The sequence below is a fragment of the Rhinolophus sinicus genome, chromosome 13, assembly GCF_057876585.1.
Source record: "Rhinolophus sinicus isolate RSI-liver-muscle chromosome 13, RSI-T2T, whole genome shotgun sequence".
In the NCBI taxonomy this organism is placed as follows: domain Eukaryota; kingdom Metazoa; phylum Chordata; class Mammalia; order Chiroptera; family Rhinolophidae; genus Rhinolophus; species Rhinolophus sinicus.
The window spans coordinates 46,519,904-46,537,410 of NC_142513.1; positions in this window are offsets into that span (position 1 = coordinate 46,519,904).

Sequence of the window (17,507 nt, forward strand, 5' to 3'; positions counted from 1 at the left end):
GACGGTTCGGACAGGGCAGAGATTCGTATAACAGCCTAGTATATGTTCAGGGTCGGAAGAGTGTTAAGAGGCTCGGTTCCCGCGAGGGTAGGGAAAGGTTCACTTGTTGGTTTAGTTGAGGGTGAGGAATGGAACCTTGTTCGGATGTTGCCTACAACCAGGTATACATTTATGCTCGGAACAGTGTTTTTGCCACAGAAACCATGAGGGAACTTAAAGGTTGTTATGATGGTTAGGGTGAAGGTGAGAAATGGGACAGGGTTCGCCTTTTACCTACAGGCTTGTGTACATCTATACTCGGTACACTGTTAGGGCCACAGTTAACTGGAGGGTATGGGAAAGGATTGAATGTTGGTTAGTGTCAGTGTGAGGAATGGGAGAGTGTTTGGCTACTGCCTGTATCCAGGTATACATTAAGGTTCTGGTGAGGGTTAGGAACTCGGTTAACCCGAGGGTGAACAGGGTGGGAGTGTTAGTTATAGTGACGGTGGGTGTTTGGAGACTATAGAGTTTCGTATAACAGCCAAGGATTTTCGGAGCTGTATTTGAAACTTGGTCAGCGTGAAGGTAGATGAAGGTTGGTATGTTGGTTAGGGTGTAGGTGATGGGACAGTGTTCGGGTTCTGCTTACAACCAGGTGTACGTTTAGGTTTGGACCACTGTTAACATCACTATTAGCTGGAGGGTGTGGGAAAGGATTGTGTGCTGGTTAGTGTGAGGATTAGGGAAGGGACAGGGTTCGGCTACTGCCTTCAGACAGGTTTACATTAAGGTTCGGGTGAGTGTTAGCGCCTAGGTTAGCTCAAGGGTGAGACAGGGTTGGTGTGTGTTAAAGTGAGAGTGAGGGTTCGGACAGGCCGAGTTTAGTATATCAGCCAAGTATACGTTTAGGGTGCGAAGAGTGTTAGAGCCTCGTTTACCGGGAGGGTAGGAAAGGTTCATATGTTGGTTTAGTTGAGGGTGAGGAATGGATCCTTGTTCGGATGTTGCCTACAACCAGGTATACATTGAGGTTCGGACAGTGTTTGAGCCTTAGTAACCGTGAGGGAACTTAAAGGTTGGTATTATGTTTAGGATGAGGGTGAGAAATGGGACTGGGTTTGTCTTTTACTTACAGTCCTGTGTACGCCTAAACTCGGAACAATGTTAGGGCCACGGTTAGCTGGAGGGTATGGGAAAGGAATGAATGTTGGTTAGTGTCAGTCTGAGAGATGGGACAGTGTTCGGCTACTGCCTGTACCATGGTATACATTAAGGTTCTGTTGAGGGTTAGGAACTCGGTTAATCCGAGGGTGAACAGGGTTGGTGTGATAGTTAGAGTGAAGGTGAGGGTTTGGACAGTGTAGGGTTTCTGATAACAGCCAGGTAGGTTCGGAGCAGTATTTAAAATTTAGTCAGCGTGAAGGTAGTTATAGTTTGGTATGTTGGTTAGGGTGATTGTGAGGCATGGGTCAGTGTTCGGGTTCTGCTCACAACCAGGTGTACGTTTAGGTTTGGAACATTTTTAGTATCACTACTAGCTGGAGGGTATGGGAAAGGATTGTATTCTGGTTAGTGTGAGGATTCGGCATCGGACAGGATTCGGCTACTGCCTTCAGACAGCTATACATTGAGGTTCGGGTCAGTGTTAGTGCCGAGGTTAGCCCAATGGTGAGATAGGGTTGGTGTGTGTTAAAGTGAGAGTGAAGGTTCGGACAGGGCTGAGTTTTGTATAAAAGCCAAGTATACGTTTAGCGTGCGAAGAGTGTTAGAAACTCGGTTACCGCGAAGGTAGGAAAAGGTTCCTATGTTGGTTTAGTTGAGGGTGAGGAATGGAACCTCGTTCGGATGTGGCCTACAACCATTGAGGTTTGGACAAGTGTTTGAGCATCAGTAACCGTGAGGTAACTTAAAAGTTGGTATGATGGTTAGGGTGAGGGTGAGAAATGGGACACGGTAAGCCTTTTATATACAGCCTTGTGTACGTCTAGACTCGGAACACTGTAGGGCCACGGTTACCTGGATGGTATAGGAAAGTATTGAATGTTGGTTAGTGTCAGTCTGAGGGATGGGAGAGTGTTCGGCTACTACCTGTATCCAGGTGCACGTTAATGTTCGGTTGAGGGTCAGGAAGTCGGTTAACCCAATGGTGAACAGGGTTGGTGTGTCAGTTAAAATGACGGTGAGGGTTTGGACAGTGTAGAGTTTTGGATAACAGCCAAGTAGCTGCGGAGCAGTTTTGGAAACTTGGTCAGCGTGAGGGAATTTAAGGATGGTATGTTGGTTAGCGGGAGGGGGAGTGATGGGACAGTGTCCATGTTCTGCTTCTAGCCAGTTGCACGTTTAGGCTCAGAAGACTCTTAGGTCCACGGTTAGCGGGAGGTTATGGGAAAGGTTAGTATGTTGGTGACGTAAGGCTTAAGGGAAGGGACAGGGTTCGGCTATGGCCTTCAGACAGGTATACATTGAGTTTCGGGTAAGTGTTCGCGCCTAGGTTAGCCCAGGGTGAGACAGTGTTGGTGTGTGTTAAAGTGAGAGTGAGGGTTCGGACAGTGCAGAGCTTTGTATAAAAGCCAAGTATTCGTTTAGTGTGTGAAAAGAGTTAGAGCCACGGTTCTCGCCAGGGTAGGGAAAAGGTTGGTATGCTTGATATGTCGAGGGTGAGGGACGGAACTGTGTTCTGCTGCTACCTACAGCCAGGTATACATTTAGGTTCGGAGTAGTGTTTGAGCCACGTTCACCCCGACGGAACTTAAAGTTGCTATGTTGGTTAGGGTGAAGGTGAGGGATGGGTCAGTATTCGGGTTCTGCTTACAACCAGGTGTACGTTTAGGTTCGGAACACTGTTAGGATCACGGTTAGCTGGAGGGTATGGGAAAGGATTTTATGTTGGTTAGTGTGAGGATTGGGGAACGGACAGGGCTCAGCCGGCTACTGCCTTCAGACAGGTTTACATTAAGGTCCCGGTGAGAGTTCGCGCCTAGGTGAGACCAAGGGTGAGACAGTGTTGGTGTGTGTTAAAGTGAGAGTGAGGGTTCGGGCAGGGCAGAGATTCGTATAACAGCCAAGTATATGTTTAGGGTGCGAAGAGTGTTAGAGCCTCGGTTACCGCGAGGGTAGGGAAAGGTTCATATGTTGGTTTAGTTGAGGGTGAGGAATGGAACCTTGCTCGGATGTTGCCTACAACCAGGTATACATTTAGGTTCGGAACCGTGTTTGAACCCCAGTAACCGTGAGGGAACTTAGTGGTTGGTATGATTGTTAGAGTGAGGGTGAGAAATGAGACAGGGTTCGCCTTTTATATACAGATTTGTGTACCTCTAGACTCGGAACACTGTTAGGGCCACGGTTAGCTGGAGGGTATGGGAAAGGATTGAATGTTGGTTAGTGTGAGGATTGGGAAACGGACAGGGTTCGGCTACTGCCTTCAGACAGGTTTCCATTAAGGTTCAGGTCAGTATTAGTGCGTAGGTTAGCCCAAGGGTGAGACAGGTTTGGTTTGTGTTAAAGTGAGAGTGACGGTTCGGACAGGGCAGAGATTCGTATAACAGCCTAGTATATGTTTAGGGTCGGAAGAGTGTTAGAGGCTCGGTTCCCGCGAGGGTAGGGAAAGGTTCACTTGTTGGTTTAGTTGAGGGTGAGGAATGGAACCTTGTTCGGATGTTGCCTATAACCATTGAGGTTTGGACAAGTGTTTGAGCATCAGTAACCGTGAGGTAACTTAAAGGTTGGTATGATGGTTAGGGTGAGGGTGAGAAATGAGACAGGGCTCGCCATTTTCTCACAGCCTTGTGTACGTCTAAACTCCGAACATTGTTAGGGCCACGGTTAGCTGGAGGGTATGGGAAAGGATTGAATGTTGGTTATTGTGAGGCTGATGGTTGGGACACGTTTGAGCTACTGCCTGCAGCCAGGTATACCTTATGATTCGGGTCAGTGTTAGTGCCTCGGTTAGCCCGAGTGTGAGAGAATGTTGGTGTGTTAATTACAGTGTGGGTGAGAGTTCAGACATTGCACGGGTTCAAAAAAAATCCAACTGTACATTTAGGATAGGAAGAGTGTTAGAGTCACGGTTATCGCCAGGGTAGGGAAAAGGTTGGTAGGCTTGATATGTTGAGGGAGAGGGATGGAACTGTGTTCGGCTGCTGCCTACAGCCAGGAGTACAGTTCGCTTCGGAGCAGTGTTTGAGCCACGTTCACCCCGACGGAAGTTAAAGTTGGTATGTTGGTTAGGGTGAGGGTGAGGGATGGGTCAGTGTTCGGGTTCTGCTTACACCCAGTTGTACGTTTAGGTTCGGACCACTGTTAGGTTCACTATTAGCTGGAGGGTGTGGGAAAGGATTGTATGCTGGTTAGTGTGAGGTTTAGGTAAGGGACAGGGTTCGGCTACTGCCTTCAGACAGGTATACATTAAGGTTCGGGTGAGTGTTAGCGCCTAGGTAAGCCCAGGGCGAGACAGTGTTGGGGTGTGTTAAAGTGAGAGTGAGGGTACGGACACGGCAGAGTTTCGTATAACAGCCAAGTATACGTTTAGGGTGCGAAGAGTGTTAGAGCCTCGTTAACCGGGCGGGTAGGAAAAGTTCATATGTTGGTTTAGTTGAGGGTGAGGAATGGAACCTTGCTCGGATGTTGCCTACAACCAGGTATACATTTAGGTTCGGAACCGTGTTGGAACCCCAGTAACCGTGAGGGAACTTAATGGTTGGTATGATTGTTAGGGTGAGGGTGAGAAATGAGACAGGGTTCGCCTTTTATATACAGATTTGTGTACCTCTAGACTCGGAACACTGTTAGGGCCACGGTTAGCTGGAGGGTATGGGAAAGGATTGAATGTTGGTTAGTGTGAGGATTGGGAAACGGACAGGGTTCGGTACTGCCTTCAGACAGGTATACATTAAGTTTCAGGTCAGTGCTAGTGCCTAGGTTAGCCAAGGGTGAGACAGGTTTGGTTTGTGTTAAAGTGAGAGTGACGGTTCGGACAGGGCAGAGATTCGTATAACAGCCTAGTATATGTTCAGGGTCGGAAGAGTGTTAAGAGGCTCGGTTCCCGCGAGGGTAGGGAAAGGTTCACTTGTTGGTTTAGTTGAGGGTGAGGAATGGAACCTTGTTCGGATGTTGCCTACAACCAGGTATACATTTATGCTCGGAACAGTGTTTTTGCCACAGAAACCATGAGGGAACTTAAAGGTTGTTATGATGGTTAGGGTGAAGGTGAGAAATGGGACAGGGTTCGCCTTTTACCTACAGGCTTGTGTACATCTATACTCGGTACACTGTTAGGGCCACAGTTAACTGGAGGGTATGGGAAAGGATTGAATGTTGGTTAGTGTCAGTGTGAGGAATGGGAGAGTGTTTGGCTACTGCCTGTATCCAGGTATACATTAAGGTTCTGGTGAGGGTTAGGAACTCGGTTAACCCGAGGGTGAACAGGGTGGGAGTGTTAGTTATAGTGACGGTGGGTGTTTGGAGACTATAGAGTTTCGTATAACAGCCAAGGATTTTCGGAGCTGTATTTGAAACTTGGTCAGCGTGAAGGTAGATGAAGGTTGGTATGTTGGTTAGGGTGTAGGTGATGGGACAGTGTTCGGGTTCTGCTTACAACCAGGTGTACGTTTAGGTTTGGACCACTGTTAGCATCACTATTAGCTGGAGGGTGTGGGAAAGGATTGTGTGCTGGTTAGTGTGAGGATTAGGGAAGGGACAGGGTTCGGCTACTGCCTTCAGACAGGTTTACATTAAGGTTCGGGTGAGTGTTAGCGCCTAGGTTAGCTCAAGGGTGAGACAGGGTTGGTGTGTGTTAAAGTGAGAGTGAGGGTTCGGACAGGCCGAGTTTAGTATATCAGCCAAGTATACGTTTAGGGTGCGAAGAGTGTTAGAGCCTCGTTTACCGGGAGGGTAGGAAAGGTTCATATGTTGGTTTAGTTGAGGGTGAGGAATGGATCCTTGTTCGGATGTTGCCTACAACCAGGTATACATTGAGGTTCGGACAGTGTTTGAGCCTTAGTAACCGTGAGGGAACTTAAAGGTTGGTATTATGTTTAGGATGAGGGTGAGAAATGGGACTGGGTTTGTCTTTTACTTACAGTCCTGTGTACGCCTAAACTCGGAACAATGTTAGGGCCACGGTTAGCTGGAGGGTATGGGAAAGGAATGAATGTTGGTTAGTGTCAGTCTGAGAGATGGGACAGTGTTCGGCTACTGCCTGTACCATGGTATACATTAAGGTTCTGTTGAGGGTTAGGAACTCGGTTAATCCGAGGGTGAACAGGGTTGGTGTGATAGTTAGAGTGAAGGTGAGGGTTTGGACAGTGTAGGGTTTCTGATAACAGCCAGGTAGGTTCGGAGCAGTATTTAAAATTTAGTCAGCGTGAAGGTAGTTATAGTTTGGTATGTTGGTTAGGGTGATTGTGAGGCATGGGTCAGTGTTCGGGTTCTGCTCACAACCAGGTGTACGTTTAGGTTTGGAACATTTTTAGTATCACTACTAGCTGGAGGGTATGGGAAAGGATTGTATTCTGGTTAGTGTGAGGATTCGGCATCGGACAGGATTCGGCTACTGCCTTCAGACAGCTATACATTGAGGTTCGGGTCAGTGTTAGTGCCGAGGTTAGCCCAATGGTGAGATAGGGTTGGTGTGTGTTAAAGTGAGAGTGAAGGTTCGGACAGGGCTGAGTTTTGTATAAAAGCCAAGTATACGTTTAGCGTGCGAAGAGTGTTAGAAACTCGGTTACCGCGAAGGTAGGAAAAGGTTCCTATGTTGGTTTAGTTGAGGGTGAGGAATGGAACCTCGTTCGGATGTTGCCTACAACCATTGAGGTTTGGACAAGTGTTTGAGCATCAGTAACCGTGAGGTAACTTAAAAGTTGGTATCATGGTTAGGGTGAGGGTGAGAAATGGGACACGGTAAGCCTTTTATATACAGCCTTGTGTACGTCTAGACTCGGAACACTGTAGGGCCACGGTTACCTGGATGGTATAGGAAAGTATTGAATGTTGGTTAGTGTCAGTCTGAGGGATGGGAGAGTGTTCGGCTACTACCTGTATCCAGGTGCACGTTAATGTTCGGTTGAGGGTCAGGAAGTCGGTTAACCCAATGGTGAACAGGGTTGGTGTGTCAGTTAAAATGACGGTGAGGGTTTGGACAGTGTAGAGTTTTGGATAACAGCCAAGTAGCTGCGGAGCAGTTTTGGAAACTTGGTCAGCGTGAGGGAATTAAAGGATGGTATGTTGGTTAGCGGGAGGGGGAGTGATGGGACAGTGTCCATGTTCTGCTTCTAGCCAGTTGCACGTTTAGGCTCAGAAGACTCTTAGGTCCACAGTTAGCGGGAGGTTATGGGAAAGGTTAGTATGTTGGTGACGTAAGGCTTAAGGGAAGGGACAGGGTTCGGCTATGGCCTTCAGACAGGTATACATTGAGTTTCGGGTAAGTGTTCGCGCCTAGGTTAGCCCAGGGTGAGACAGTGTTGGTGTGTGTTAAAGTGAGAGTGAGGGTTCGGACAGTGCAGAGCTTTGTATAAAAGCCAAGTATTCGTTTAGTGTGTGAAAAGAGTTAGAGCCACGGTTCTCGCCAGGGTAGGGAAAAGGTTGGTATGCTTGATATGTCGAGGGTGAGGGACGGAACTGTGTTCTGCTGCTACCTACAGCCAGGTATACATTTAGGTTCGGAGTAGTGTTTGAGCCACGTTCACCCCGACGGAACTTAAAGTTGCTATGTTGGTTAGGGTGAAGGTGAGGGATGGGTCAGTATTCGGGTTCTGCTTACAACCAGGTGTACGTTTAGGTTCGGAACACTGTTAGGATCACGGTTAGCTGGAGGGTATGGGAAAGGATTTTATGTTGGTTAGTGTGAGGATTGGGGAACGGACAGGGCTCAGCCGGCTACTGCCTTCAGACAGGTTTACATTAAGGTCCCGGTGAGAGTTCGCGCCTAGGTGAGACCAAGGGTGAGACAGTGTTGGTGTGTGTTAAAGTGAGAGTGAGGGTTCGGGCAGGGCAGAGATTCGTATAACAGCCAAGTATATGTTTAGGGTGCGAAGAGTGTTAGAGCCTCGGTTACCGCGAGGGTAGGGAAAGGTTCATATGTTGGTTTAGTTGAGGGTGAGGAATGGAACCTTGTTCGGATGTTGCCTACAACCAGGTATACATTTAGGTTCGGAACCGTGTTTGAACCCCAGTAACCGTGAGGGAACTTAGTGGTTGGTATGATTGTTAGAGTGAGGGTGAGAAATGAGACAGGGTTCGCCTTTTATATACAGATTTGTGTACCTCTAGACTCGGAACACTGTTAGGGCCACGGTTAGCTGGAGGGTATGGGAAAGGATTGAATGTTGGTTAGTGTGAGGATTGGGAAACGGACAGGGTTCGGCTACTGCCTTCAGACAGGTTTCCATTAAGGTTCAGGTCAGTATTAGTGCGTAGGTTAGCCCAAGGGTGAGACAGGTTTGGTTTGTGTTAAAGTGAGAGTGAGGGTTCGGACAGGGCAGAGATTCGTATAACAGCCTAGTATATGTTTAGGGTCAGAAGAGTGTTAGAGGCTCGGTTCCCGCGAGGGTAGGGAAAGGTTCACTTGTTGGTTTAGTTGAGGGTGAGGAATGGAACCTCGTTCGGATGTGGCCTACAACCATTGAGGTTTGGACAAGTGTTTGAGCATCAGTAACCGTGAGGTAACTTAAAGGTTGGTATGATGGTTAGGGTGAGGGTGAGAAATGAGATAGGGTTCGCCATTTACTTACAACCTTGTGTACGTCTAAACTCCGAACATTCTTAGCGCAACGTTTAGGTGATGGGTATGGGAAAGGATTGAATGTTGGTTAGTGTCAGTCTGAGGGATGGGAGAGTGTTCGGCTACTGCATGTATCCAGGTATACATTAAGGTTCTGGTGAGGGTTAGGGACTCGGTTAACCCGAGGGTGAACAGGGTTGGTGTGATAGTTAAAGTGTGCGGGTTTGGACAGTGTAGTGTTTCTGATAACAGCCAGCTAGGTTCGCAGCAGTATTTAAACCTTAGTCAGCGTGAGGGTAGTTAAAGTTTGGTATGTTGGTTAGGGTGAGGGTGAGTGATGGGACAGTGTTCAAGTTCTGCTTACAGCCAGGTGCACGTTTAGGCTCGGAAGACTCTTAGGTCCACGGTTAGCGGGAGGTATGGGAAAGGATTGAATGTTGGTTAGTGTGAGGCTGAGGGTTGGGACATGTTTCAGCTACTGCCTGCAGCCAGATAGACATTACGATTCGGTCAGTGTTAGTGCCTCGGTTAGCGCGAGTGTGAGAGAGTGTTGGTGTGTTAGCTTACAGTGAGGGTGAGGGTTCAGACATTGTACGGGTTTGGAAAACAGCCAAGTGTACGTTTAGGATCGGAAGAGTGTGAGAGCCAGATTTATCTCCATGGTAGGGAAATGGTTGGTAGGCTTGATATGTTGAGGGTGAGGGATGGAACTGTGTTCGGCTGCTGCCTACAGCCAGGAATACATTTAGGCTCGGAGCAGTGTTTGAGCGACGTTTACCCCGACGGAAGTTAAAGTTGGTACGTTGGTTTGGGTGAGGTTGAGGGATGGGTCAGTTTTCGGGTTCTGCTTACAACCGGGTGTACGTTTAGGTTAGGCCCACTGTTAGGACCACTATTAGCTGGAGGGTATGGGATAGGATTGTATGTTTGTTAGTGTGAGGATTAGGGAAAGGACGGGGTTCGGCTACTGCCTTCAGAGAGGTGTACTTTAATGTTCGGGTGAGTGTTAGCGCCTAGGTTAGCCCAGGGCGAGACAGTGTTGGTGAGTGTTAAAGTGAGAGTGAGTGTTCGGACAGTGCAGAGTTTTGTATAAAAGCCAAGTATATGTTTAGTGTGTGAAAAGAGTTAGAGCCACGGTTCTCGCCAGGGTAGGGAAAAGGTTGGTATGCTTGATATGTCGAGGCTGAGGGACGGAACTGTGTTCTGCTGCTACCTACAGCCAGGTATACATTTAGGTTCGAAGCAGTGTTTGAGCCACGTTCTCCCCGACAGAACTTAAAGTTGCTATGTTGGTTAGGGTGAAGGTGAGGGATGAGTCAGTATTCGGGTTCTGCTTACAACCAGGTGTACGTTTAGGTTCGGACCACTGTTAGGATCACTGTTAGCTGGAGGGTATGGGAAAGGATTTTATGTTGGTTAGTGTGAGGATTGGGGAACGGACAGGGTTCGGCTACTGCCTTCAGACAGGTTTACATTAAGGTCCCGGTGAGAGTTCGCGCCTAGGTTAGACCCAGGGTGAGACAATTTTGGTGTGTGTTAAAGTGAGATTGAGGATTCCGACAGGCAGTTTCGTATACCAGACAAGTATACGTTTAGGGTCGGAAGAGTGTTATAGCCTCAGTTACCGGGAGGGTAGGGAAAGGTTCACTTGTTTGTTTACTTGAGGGTGAGGAATGGAACCTTGTTCGGATGTTGCCTACAACCAGGTATACATTTAGTTTCGGAACAGTTTTTGAACCGCAGTAACTGTGATGGAACTTAAACGTTGGTATGATGGATAGGGTGAGGGAGAGAAATGGGACAGTATTCGCCTTTTATTTACAGCCTTGTTTTCGTCTAAACTAGGAACACAATTAGGGCCACGGTTACCTGGAGGGTATGGGAAATGATTGAATGTTGGTTAGTGTCAGTTGGAGGGATGGGAGCGTGTTCGGCTACTGCCTATATCCAGGTACAGGTTAATGGTCGGTTGAGGCTTAGGAACTCGATTAACCCGAGGGTGAACAGGGTTGGTGTGTTAGTTAAAATGACGGTGAGGGTTTGGGCAGTGTAGACTTTCGGATAACAGCCAAGTAGGTTCGGATCAGTATTTGAAACTTGATCAGCGTTAGGGAAGTAAAAGTTTGGTATGTTGGTTACAGTGAGGGTGAGTGATGGGTCAGTGTTCAGGTTTTGCTGACAGAGAGGTGCATATTTAGGCGCGGAAGTCTCTTAGGGCCCCGGTCCCCTGTCCCCCAGTCCCCCCCTTCCCCTGGTCACAACGTCCACCGGTCCCCCGTCTCCGGTCCCCCATCTCCCGGTCCCCCGTCCCCTGGTCCCCCTGTCCCCCGGTCCCTCGTTCCTCTGGTCCACCCATCCCCCATTCCCCCCGTCCCACTGTTCCCTCTGACCCCGGACCCTCAGACCCCAGTCCCTCCAACCCCCCGGTCCCCTCATCCCCCCCGTCCCCCCGTATCCTGGTCCCCCGTTCTCTCCGTTCCCAGGTGCCCCGTCTCCAGGTCCCCCCATCCCGCGGTCTCCCATCTCCCGGTTTCCCGTGTCCCGGTCCCCCGGACCTCCGTTTCCCCGTTCCCCGGTCCCCCCGTCCTCCAGTCCCCCGTCTCCCGGTCCCCCGTCTCCCAGTCCTGCGGTCCCCTGTCCACCTGTTCTCCGGTCCCCCCTTCCCCCGATCCCCCCATCTCCCGGTCCCCTGTCTTCCGGTCCTCCGTCCTCCGGTCCACCTATCCCCAGGTCCCACCGTCCCTTGGTCCCCCAGTCCCCCCGTTCCTCCGTTCCCCGGTGCCCCCGTCCTCCGGTTCCCCGTATCTCGGTGCCCCCGTCCGCCGGTCCACCTGTCCCCATTCCCACCATCCCCTGGTCCCCCGGTCCCCCCCGTTCCCCGGTCCCCCTTTCCCCCGATCCCCCTGTCCCCCGGTGCCCCCGTCTCCCTGGTCTCCCATCCCCGGTCCCCCGTTTCGCGGTTCCCAGTCTCCCGGTCCCCTCGTTTCCCGGTTACCAGTCTCGAGGTCCCCCGTCCCCCAGTCCCCCCGTCCCCCCCATCCCCCGTCTCCCGGTCCCCCGTCTCCCGGTCCCCCCGTCCACCCATCTCCCCGGTCCTCCCTTCCTCCCGGTCCCCACATCCCCCAATCCCCCCATCCTCGCGTCCACCCGGTCTGGCATCCCCCGGTCCCCCGTCCCCCCATCCCCCGGTCCTCCATCTCCTGGTCCTCTGGTACACCGGTGACCTCGTCTCCTGGTCCCCCCGTCCCCCGGTCTCCCCATCCCCCCCGACCCACCGGTCCCCCATCCCCCGTTCCCCAGGTCCCCCGGTTCCCCAGTCCCCCTGTCCTCCCAGTCCCCCGGTCCCCCGGTCCCCTCTTCTCCCCGTCCCCCCAGGCCCCCCATCCCCCAGTCCCACCGATCCCCCGGTCAACTCGTCCCCCCCGTCCCCCCCGTCTCCTGGTCCACCGTTCCCCTGTCTCCTGCTCCCACCGTCCCCATATACACCCATACTCCGGTACCCCATACCCCGGTCCCCCCATCCCCTGGTCCACCGTCTCCCGGTCCCCCGTTCCCCGGTACACCTGTCCCCCGGTTGCCCCGTCCCCCGGTTCCCCGGTCCCCCCATTTCCCGGTCACCCCTTCCCCCGATCCCCCATCCCTCGGGCCCCCCGTCCCCCCGTTCTCCCATCCCCCGTTCCCCCATCACCCGGTTCCCTGTCTCCCGGTCCCCCTGTCCCCGGTCCCCCGTCCCCCGGTCCCCCGTCTCTCGGTACCCCCGTCCCCCGGTCCCTTGTCTGGCGGTCCCCAGGTCTCCCCTTCTCCTGTTCCCCCTTTCCCCCTGTATGCCCACTGTCCCCCAGTCCCCCATCCCTCCGTCCCCGCTTCCCCCCGGTCCCCCCGTCCCCCCGATCCCCTCGTCCCCCGGGTCCCCAGTCCCCCTGGTCTCACGTCTCCCTGTCCCCTGTCTCCCAGCCCCCGTCTCCCGGTTCCCCGTGCCCCGTCTCCCGGTCCCCCGTCTCCCGGTCCCCCAGGTCCCCCCGTTCCCCCTTCCTCCCGTCCCCCATTCCCCCTGTCTCCTGGTCCACCCTGTCCCCACTTTCCCCCATCTCCCAGTCCCCCCATCCCCCCGTATCCCCGTATCCAGGTCACCCAGGTCACCCCGTCCAACCGTCCTCGCGTCCCCCAGTACCCCCGTCTCCCAGTCCCCCCTGTCCCACCGTTCCCCCGCCTCTGGGTCCCCCCGCCTCCCGGTCCCCCGCCCCCCCCATCTCCCGGTCCATTCGTCCCCTGGATCCTACGTCCCCACATCACCCGGTCCCCCATTTCCCATTACCCCATCCCCTGTCCCCCTGTCCCCGGTCCCTCCATCTCCCGGTCTCCCCATCCCCCCATCCCCCCGTCCTCGTGTCCCCCAGTCCCCCCGCCTCCCAGTCCCCAATGTCCCACCGTTCCCCCGTCTCTGGGTCCCCCCTTACTCCAGTCCCCCCGTCCCCCCATTCCCCCATCTCCCGGTCCCCCCATTCCCCTGTCCCCCTGTCCCCACTTCTCCCCGGTCCCCCCATCCCCTGATCCCCTAGTCCCCTGGGCCCTCCATCCCACCGGTCCCCCGTCTCCCTGTCCCCCCAACTCCCGGTCCCTTTGTCCCCCAGATCCTACGTCCCCACGTCCCTCGGTCCCCCCTTCCCCCGTTCCCCCTTTCCCCCGGTTCCCCAGTCCCCCTGTTTCCCGGTCCCTCCGTCCCCCGGTCCCCCGTCCCCTCGTCCCCCGGTCCCCCAGTTACCCCGGTTCCTCCATCCTCCCGTCCCCCCATCCCCCGGTCTTTCGGACCCCGGTTCCCCGGTCCCCAGGTCCCCCCATCCCCCTGTCTCCCGGTCCCCTGATCTCCCGTTCCCCCCATCCCTCCTTCCCCCGGTCTTCAGGTCCCCTGGTCTCCCGGTCTCCCCGTCCCCCCGTCTCCCGGTCCTCCTGTCTCCCGTTCCCCCTTCCCCCCGTCAACCGGTCTCCTGGTCCCACCGTCCCCCCGTCCCCCAGTCTCCCGGTCCCCCGGTCCACCCGTCCCACCGTCCACCCTTCCCCCGGTCTCCCAGTCCCCCCGTCCCCCGGTCTCCCATTCCCCCTGTCCCACGGTCCCCCCTTCCCCCCGTCCCCCCATCCCCCAGTCTCCCGGTCCCTCGGTCCACCGGTTCTCCCATCCTCCCGGTCCCTACATCCCCCGATCCCCCCGTCCCCGCGTCCCCCCGGTCTCGCATTCCACGGTCTCCCGTCCCCCCGTCCCCCGGTCCTCCGTCTCCAGGTCCCCTGGTACACCGGTGACTCCGTCTCCTGGTCCCCCCGTCCCCTGGTCCCCCCGTCCCCCAGTCCTCGCGGTCCCCCATCCCCCGTTCCCCATGTCCCTGGTTCCCCAGTACCCGCGTCTCCCGGTCCCCGCGTCCCACGGTCCCCCTGTCCCCCCGTCCCCCAGTCGCCCCATCTCCTGGTCCCCCCTGTCCCCCATCCCCCCGTCTCCTGGTCCCCCAGGTCCCCCCATCCACCCGTCCCCCCATCCCGCATTCCCCCCGTCTCCTGGTACCCCCTGTCCCCCATCCCCCTGTCCCCCGCCCCCCAGTCCCCCAGTACCCCTGTCCCCTGTCCCCCCGTCTCCCGGTCACCCCGTACCCTGGACCCCTGTTCGCCGGTCCCCCCGTACCCCCAGTCCCCTGGTCCCCGCAGTACCCTTGATTTCGGTCTTCCCTTCCCCCCGGTCCACTCGTCCCCCCGTCCCCCCGTATCCCGGTCCCCAGGTCTCTCCGTCTCCAGGTCCCCCGTCTCGCGGTCCCCCCATCCCCCGGTCCCCCGTCTCCCTGTCCCCCTTCTCCAGGTCACCCGGTACCCCCATCCCTCCGTCCCCCCTGTCCCATGGTCCCCCTTCCCACGGTCCCCAGGTCCCCCGTCTCCCGGTCCACCATATCCCGGTACCCCCGTCTCCTGTTCCCCCGTCTCCCGGGCCCCCGTCTCCCGGTCCACCCGTCCCCCAGTCCCCCATCTCTCGGTCCCCCCGTCCCCCTGTCCCCCATCTGGCGGTCCCCAGGTCTCCCTTTCTCCCATTCCCCCGTTCCCCCCATATCCACCCTGTCCCCCAGTCCCCCTGTCCCTCCGTCCCCGCTTCCCCCTGGTCCCCCCATCCCCCGATCCCCCCGTCCCCCGGGCTCCCTGTCCCCCCGGTCTCACGTCTCCCTGTCCCCCGTCTCCCAGCCCCCGTCTCCCGGTTCCCCATCTCCCGGTCCCCCAGGTCCCCCCGTCCCCCCGTCCTCCCGTCCCCCATTCCCCCTGTCTCCCGGTCCCCCCGTCCCCCCTTTCACCCATCTCCCGGTCCCCCCTTCCCCCGTCTCCCCGTCTCCAGGTCCCCCAGGTCCCCCCATCCAACCGTCCCCCCGTCTCCCAGTCCCCTCAGTCCCACCGTTCCCCCATCTCTGGGTCCCCCTGTCCTCCGGTCCCGCGTCCCCCAGTCCCCCAGGTCCCCCCATAAACCCGTCTCCCGGTCCCCCGGTCCCCCCATCTCCCAGTCCCTTCATCCCCCGGATCCTACTTACCCCCATCCCCCGGTCCCCCATTTCCCAGTCCCCCAATTCCCCCGTCCCCCAGTCCCTCTGTCCCCCGGTCCCCCCGTCCCCCGTCCCCCCGTCTCCCGGTCCCCCACGTCCCCCATCACCCCGTCCTCGTGTCCCACAGTCCCCCCGCCTCCCAGTCCCCAATGTCCCACCATTCCCCCGTCTCTGGGTCCCCCCTTCCCCCAGTCCCCCCGTCCCTCCTTTCCCCCATTTCCCGGTCCCGCCGTCCCCCGGTCCCCCGTCTCCTGGTTTCCCCAACTCCTGGTCCCTTCGTCCCCTGGATCCTACGTCCCCACGTCCCTCGGTCCCCCCTTCCCCTGTTCCCCCAGTTCCCTGGTTCCCTTGTTTCCCGGTCCCTACATCCCCCCCCCCCCGTGCCCCCATCCCTTGGTCCTGCCGTCCCCCCGACCCCGCGGTCCCCTCGTCTCCCCGTCCCCCTGTCCCCTGGGCACCTGGCCCCCTGTCCCCCTGTGCCCACGTCTCCCGGTCCCCCAGTCCCCCGGTTCCCCCGTCTCCCGGTCCCACCATCCACCGTTCCCCTGGTCCCCCGGTCTCATGGTTTCCCCGTCCCCCCTCCCCCAGTCTCCCGGTCCCCCGGTCCCCCGTCCCCCTGTCCCTTGCTCCCCAGGTCCCCCGGTCTCACCGTCCCCCCGTCCACCCGTCCCCCGGTCTCCCGGTCCCCCCGTCTTCCAGTCCCCCAGTCTACTGGTCCCCCGGTCCCCCGGTCTCCAAGTCCCCCCGTCCCCCATGTCCTAAGGTCTCCCGGTCCCGCCATACCCCCGTCCCTCGGTCACCCGTTCCCCCCGTCCCCACGTCCCCCGGTCCCCCGGTCTGCTGGTCGCCCCATCCCCCCATATCCCGGTCGCCCGGTCCCACCGTCTCCCAGCCCAACCGTCCATCCGTCCACCCGTCTCCCAGTACCTCAGTCTCCCAGTCCCCCCGTCCCCCCGTCCCCCGGTCTCCCAGAACCCCCGGTCCCCCCGTCACCCCGTCCACCCGTCCCCTGGTCTGCTGGTCCCCCCATCCCCCCGTACCCCGGTCGCCCGGTCCCACCGTCTCCCGTTCCACCCGTCCCCCCGTCCCCCGGTCTCCCGGTCCCCCGGTCCCGCTGTCCCCCCGTCCTGGCATACTCCTGGGTCCCTGTCCCCCGGTCTACTGGTCACCTGGTTCTCCGGTACCCCCGTCCCCCCTTCCCCTGGTCCCCCGTTCCCCCCGTCCCCCCATACCCCGGTCCCCCGATCTCCCGTTTCCCCCGTCCCCTCGTCCACTGGCTTTCCGGTACCCCCGTCCCCCGGTCTCCCGTTCTCCTTTTGCCCGGTCTCCCGGTCCTCCAGTCCCTCCGTCCCCCGTCTCCCGGTCCCCCGGTGCCCCGGTCCCCCCGTCCCCTCGTGCCCCGGTCCCACGGTCTCCCGGTCACCCCGTTCCCCCGTCCCCTGGTCTCCCTGTCCCTGGTCCCACCGTCCCCCTGTCCCACCATCCACTGGTCTCCTGGTCCCCCGGTCCCCCGGTCTCCAGGTCCCCCGTTCCCCTGTCCCCCAGTCTCCTGGTCCCCTGGTCTACCGGTCTCCCGGTCTCCCGGTCCCCCCGTCCTCCCATCCCCCGGTCTCCCGGTTTCCTGGTACCCCGGTCTCCTGTTCCCCCCATCCCTCCATCCCCCAGTCTTCCGGTCACCCGGTCCCCCGTTATCCCGGTCCCCCCGTCCCCCATCCCCTGGTCTCCTGGTCCGCCCGTCCCCCGTCCCCCGATCTCCCGTTCCCCCCGCCCCCCCTTGCCCCGTCTCCAGGTCCCCCTGTCCCCCCGTCCCCCCATCCCCAGGTCTCCCGGTCCCCCAGTCCACCAGTCCCCACGTCCCCCTGTACCCCAATATCCCGGTCCACCGGTCCCCCGTTCCCCCCATCCACCGGTCTTCACGTATCCCCGTCCCCCGGTCTCCCGGTCTCCCATTGCCCCGGTCTCCCGGTCCCCCGGTGCCCCGGTCCCTGCGTCCCCTCGTGCCCCGGTCCCCCGGTCTCCCGGTCCCCCCGTTCCCCCTTCCCCCAGTCTCCCGATCCCCCGTCCCCCTGTCCCCCCGTCCCACCGTCCACCGGTCTTCCGGTCCCCCGGCACCCCGGTCTCCCGGTCCCCCGGTCCCCCCTCCCCCCATCCCCCGGTCCCCTGGTTCCCCGGTCCCCCCGTTCCCCCTTCCCCCAGTCTCCCGGTCCCCAGTCCCCCTGTCCCCCCGTCCCACCATCCACCGG